Source organism: Bos mutus, chromosome 7 (genome assembly GCF_027580195.1).
Source record: "Bos mutus isolate GX-2022 chromosome 7, NWIPB_WYAK_1.1, whole genome shotgun sequence".
Taxonomy (NCBI): domain Eukaryota; kingdom Metazoa; phylum Chordata; class Mammalia; order Artiodactyla; family Bovidae; genus Bos; species Bos mutus.
Genome location: NC_091623.1, coordinates 63,114,470 through 63,120,655, shown reverse-complemented (window position 1 = coordinate 63,120,655; position 6,186 = coordinate 63,114,470).

The following is a 6,186-nucleotide window of genomic DNA, read 5'->3' as shown; positions in this document are numbered from 1 at the left end:
GTCGACAAGCTTGCGCAGGGACACGCCACTAGCACGCCCCAGTAACTCGTGCACATGCGCACTGGCGACTTGCGCTCGGGTGTTGCTTTGCGCGCGGGAGCTCTAGGGGAACCCGGGACCGAGACCCAGCCAAAGAGAGATTCTCGATGACAGGACCCAGCAATCGGCACCAAGGTCGTTTTTCTTTCTTCCTTTCTTGTCTCTCGAGGAGCGTAGTTACTGCAGAAAGCCCCTCGCTTGTCTTATGGACGCTTGTAGGAAAAATTGGATACTGTAACTGAAAAGATTTGAAACCTAAGCAGTACTGGCCGTTTTTGCGGGCAGAGACACCGTGATACTTGGTTTCTCAGCTACATAGGTCTTAGCTTCAGCAAGTAAGCCCCCTGCGTTAATTTTCTTTTTCTAGCAATTTTTCTTTCTTTTCTTTTCTTTCTTTTCTTTCAAGCAAGTCTAGCAACCTTGACTGCACGTTACAGTTACCTGGGTAGCATGTAAAAAAATCTCTGAACTTCGTCACACCCCAGACCAGTTAAATCAAACTCTGGAGGCATCAGTAGTTTGTAAACCTCCCGTGGTGGTGGTGGTGGTGGTTTAGTCACGAAGTCTTGTCCGACTCTTGTGACCCCATGGACTTAGCCCACCAGGCTCCATGGGATTCTCCAGGTAAGAATACTGGAGTAGGTTGTCAATACCTTCTCCAGGGGATCTTCCCCAACCAGAGATGGAACCCGGCTCTCCTGCATTGCAGGCAGATTCTTTACAGATTGAGCCACTAGGGAAGCCAAACCTCCGTGGACTGTTCTGCAAAGAATTATTCCCAGCAGTAATCAACATAATGTAAGATGCCCCACCGTAAAGGAGCAACACCTTTCCTAAGCCCCACATACCCCTCCATATCTTTGCTCCTTTTAAGAAGAGTTTTCTATATATTGTGTCTATGCTGCTGCTGCTGCTAAGTCGCTTCAGTTGTGTCCGACTCTGTGCGACCCCAGACACGGCAGCCCACCAGGCTCCCCTGTCCCTGGGATTCTCCAGGCAAGAACACTGGAGTGGGTTGCCATTTCCTTCTCCAATGCATGAAAGGGAAAAGTGAAAGTGAAGTCGCTCAGTTATGTCCGACTCTTAGCGACCCCATGGACTGCAGCCTACCAGGCTCCTCCGTCCATGGAATTTTCCAGGCAAAGAGTACTGGAGTGGGGTGCCATTGCCTTCTCTATTGTGTCTATAGTTCTTTATTAAAATTATTTGCCTTTTATCGAGATCACTAAGGAACTCCACTTACAACATCCTATTCAGTTCAGTCACTCGGTCATGTCTGACTCTTTGCGACCCCATGGACTGCAGCATGCCAGGCCTCCCTGTCCATCACCAACTCCCAGAGCTTCCTCAAACTCATGTCCATAGAGTTGGTGATGCCGTCCAACCATTTCATCCTCTGTTGTTCCCTTCTCCTCCTGCCTTCAATCTTTTCCAGCATCAGGGTCTTTTCCAATGAGTAAATTCTTTGCATCAGGTGGCCAAAGTATTGGAGTTTCAGCTTCAGAATCAGCCCTTCCAATGAATATTCAGGACTGAATTGCTTTAGGATGGACTGGTTGGAACTCCTTGCAGTCCAAGGGATTCTCAAGAGTCTTCTCCAATACCACAGTTCAAAAGCATCAATTCTTCAGCATTCAGCTTTCTTTAGAGTCCAACTCTCACATCCATAGATGACTACTGGAAAAGCCATAGCTTTGACTATATGGACCTTTGTTGGCACAGTAATCTCTCAACTTTTTAATATGCTGTCTATTTTGGTCATCGTTTTTCTTCCAAGGAGCAAGTGTCTTTTAATTTCATGGCTGCAGTGATTTTGGAGCCCCCAAAAATAAAGTCAGTCACTGTTTCTGTTATTTCCCCATCTATTTGCCATGAAGTGATGGGACCAGATGCCATGATCTTAATTTTTTGAATGTTGAGTTTTAAGCCAACTTTTTCACTCTCCTCTTTCACTTTCATCAACAGGCTCTCTAGTTCTTCGCTTTCTCCTATAAGGGTGGTGTCATCTGCATATCTGAAGTTATTGATATTTCTTCCGGCAATCTTGATTCCAGTTTGTGCTTCATCCAGCCTAGCATTTTGCGTGATGCACTCTCCATATAAGTTAAATAAGCAGGGTGACAATATACAGCCTTGACGTACTCCTTTTCCAATTTGGTTTCACGCAACATCCTATAGGCAATTCCAGTTGCCATTATACTTGACCTCTTGGCAACATTTGCCTCTGTGACCATTCCTTCTTTTCAGCAACAGCCTTTACTCTCCTACCTCTCTGGATGCTATTTTCCCTTCATAGTGAGCCCTCTGTTCCAGGCCTCTCAGTGTGGATTCCACTCCTGGCCCTCTTCTCTAGCTAACACCTAATTTCCAAGTGTCCATATTATGAAAAATTACACCTTTACCACTTTGCCCTGGTGAAATTATTGATGGTGGCCCTCTTTAATCACAAAAGTGTCTCATTTGGTATTTTTGGTATCAAAGACATTCCTGGAACAATTTGTGAAATCTAAATAATGTGTACAAATTAGGAAACAGTTTTGAAAATCTTGTTAATTTCCCCACAAACATCCAGCAAAATTATCAAAATCAGTTGATCTGGGGTGGAGCCCTGTAATTTATTAGCAGGTTTCTAACAGTTTCCAGGTGATACAGTTGCTTCTAGCCTGGGAACTACACTTTGAGAACCACTGATGCCAGAGAATGTCTTTTTTTTCTGTCGGAAAGACACCTACTGAAGTGTTTAGGAGTAGAGGGATATGGTGTGTGCAATTCACTGTTTAAACAGTAAAGTGAAAGCATTAGTTGTTTGCTGCTGCTGCTGCTGCTAAGTCGCTTCAGTCGTGTCCGACTCTGTGCGACCCCATAGACGGCAGCCCACCAGGCTCCCCCGTCCCTGGGATTCTCCAGGTAAGAATACTGGAGTAGGTTGCCATTTCCTTCTCCAATGCATGAAAGTGAAAAGTTAAAGTGAAGTCGCTCAGTTATGTCTGACTCTTAGCGACCTCATGGACTGCAGCCTTCCAGGGTCCTCTGTCCATGGGATTTTCCAGGCAAGAGTACTGGAGTTGCTTAGTCATGTCCAATTCTTTTCGACCCCGTGGGCTGTATTCCCCGAGGCTCCTCTGTCCATGGAATTCTCCAGGCAAGAATACTGGAGTGGGTTGCCATTCCCTTCTTCAGGGGTCACACAGTAAAGACATCCTCAAAAATGTCAAGATACAGATAAGTAGAAGAGGATAAAGCAACTATTGTAAAATGTTAACATTAGGGAAAACTGAGTGAAAGGTGTTTGTACATTCTATCATTCCTGCAACTTTATGACCGAAATTGTCAAACATTGAAAAGAGTTTGTATGGGTTGGCGTAATAAATATTATGGTCATCTTTCACTAAATCAGAGGCTTTATCATCTACAGAGTAATGACTGTCTATATTTATCTCCCAACCTCTTAATTCCAGATTGGTGTATGAAGCATATTTATGCCTACTCACTACCTTCAGTAGGATGTCTACCAAGCACTTCAAATTTATTTTTATTCCCTCCACAACAATCTAAAAACCTATTCCAGCAGCCTTCTGCCTCTACTGTAGTACCATTCACCAGATTGCTCAAGCCAAAATCCTTGAAGTCATCAACTCTTCTTTGTGGATTTTCAACACAGGTGAATCTAATCACTTCTCACCTCCCCTTCTCACCAGGTCACTACCATATCTTGCCTGGAGTACTTCAAGAGCCTCCTGGTTTGCCTATTTGCTTCTACTATAGTCCATTTGCTATATACTACCCAAAATGATTTTTATATAATATAAATTATGATGTTAGTCTCCTGCCAGTAAGGCATTTCACCATAGAATTAAATATAAAGTCCTTAACTTGGCTAATAAGCTCTTAAGTGATCAGGCCCATCGCTGCTTCTCCTACTTTATTTCCTTCCATTTCATCCTTATTGATAAGCTTCACCCAAACTGGTATGGTAGGCACATGATTTCCATGTTTTAATCCCTGGAGCCTGTGAAAATGTTACTTTACATGGTAGAGGGGATGTGCAGATACAATTAAATTAAAGGTATTCAGGTGGGGAGATTCCTCAGTTATCCAGATGGGCCAAATATAATCACAGGGACGCCTTTAAATAAAAGAAGGATACAGGAGAGTGAGACTCAGACAAGGAGATTTGATGATGGAAGCAGGTGTGAGAGTCAAAGATTGAAGATGCTCTGCTGTTGGCACTGAAGATGGAAGGGGCCACAAGCCAGTAACATTCTGGAAGTCAGAGGTCCAAATTGGATTTCACTGGGCTTAAAATCTTGGTGTCCACAGGGCTGCATTCCTTCTAAAGTCTCTAGGGAAGAATGGTTCTCTTGCCTTTTCTGGCTTCTAGAGGCCACCTGCATCCATCTTCCACTTCCTCCATCTTCCAAGACCACAGGGGAACATCTGCAAACCTCTCCCTGACTCTGCTTCCTGCTTCCACTTACAAGTATCCTTGTGATTATTACGTTGTGCCCATCAGAAAACCCAGGATAAACTTCCCCATCTTAGCACATTATCGACTGGGGATTTTTGCAGAAACTAACTTAACGCCTGTAGCCAGCGATTTATTATGTAAGTGAATACTGAAACACTCCAGTCAGTAATGTTCGGGTAACAAAAGGTGTCATAATATATCTCTGGTCAATAAGTTGTGAAAATACTTAATCACATCTTCAAAGTCCATTTTGTCATGCATGGTAATAATATATTCAGAAGTTCCTAGGATTTAAAGAGGGACATCTTTTGGAGGCCATTATCCTGCCTACCACATAGTTCTATGACTTCATATAATGAACATGTTGGAATTTCTTATTCAGTTCTGGGTCCTACACTTTGAGATGCCAGCAAACCAGGACGTATTCCCAGAACAAGCAGAATAGTCACCTCATTTATGGAACAGTTCAAGGAACCATACAGATTTACTGAAGAGAAGAGAAGCTTGAAATGAATTGATTTGGGCACTATGAAAACTGTACTTTCAAATTCTGGCATGTAAGTAGTTTTGATTAACTGAATACAGGACCCTAGTTAGCCAGAAATTATAACAATAAATTATGAATTTCAGGACACTGGGCTGTGATTCTAGACTGAAAATGAAAATAAGCATCTTTGAATCACTCATTAGCAATCAAAAGGCACTACTGTACAGAATCAGAAGATCATCTAATTTATTGTTTCCTGAATAAAAGACAGTATCCAGTATATTTGGCTTAATTGCTCATGTTTAAACACTCTTTTGCCACTCCAGTGCATTTTCATTTTCAAAAAATAATATTATCTTGCTATTCTCATGATGACTTGCAATATTCTGTAAAATGACATAAATCACAGAGAAGGAAAGGGTTCTTAAAGATCCATTGGTCCAAATCTTCATTTCTAATAAAAAGCCAATTTCACCTAAAGGTTAAGCTGAAAAAAAGTTAATTTTACCTTAAAGTTTAACTGCAGGGAGTAGGGAAGACAATGATTATGCAATAGGAGCAAGGTTGAGATTTTTTTTTCTTGATGCTAGCAAAGTCGTAAGTTAAATGTAGTTAAAAGTTTTATGATCGTGATGCTGCTAATAAACTATTTCCAACCTCTTGCCCAGCAAAGCCGAATAGGGCATGTTGAGTAGGCAACGTGTGATCTAGAGAAGTAACTCAGCCTCACCCTCTAGAGGAATGAAGTGGGATAAAGTGTGAACAGTGCTTTTGGAAGTCTGCGTTCCAATCAACACCTGCAATAGTTGTTAGGGCTTGGCTCTTATTTGTGCACTTTTGCAAAGACAAAATCTGCAACTCAGAAACGTTAAAATAATGGTTCCTTAATAGATAACCCCAACCCCCAAACAAGAGGTAAGGACCTAAAGGTGCTATTTATCAACCGACACTCTACCACCAGAGGATGCTTCAGAAACGGCCGGAAGTGCCTCTGCCCCTAACTAACATGGCGTCCATTTTATTTCCGTTCTTGTCTCTGCTGTAAATGAGCTCGGCGGCTCCACGCGGTTTTCCCAGAGGCCACCGTCTTACCCAACTCCCCTAGCCTGTTCCTTCGCGAGGGGCGGGGCTACGAAGGAGATGCTTTGTGGTGATTGGTTGCGGTGAGTTAGGAACAAAGCTACGGGGCGGG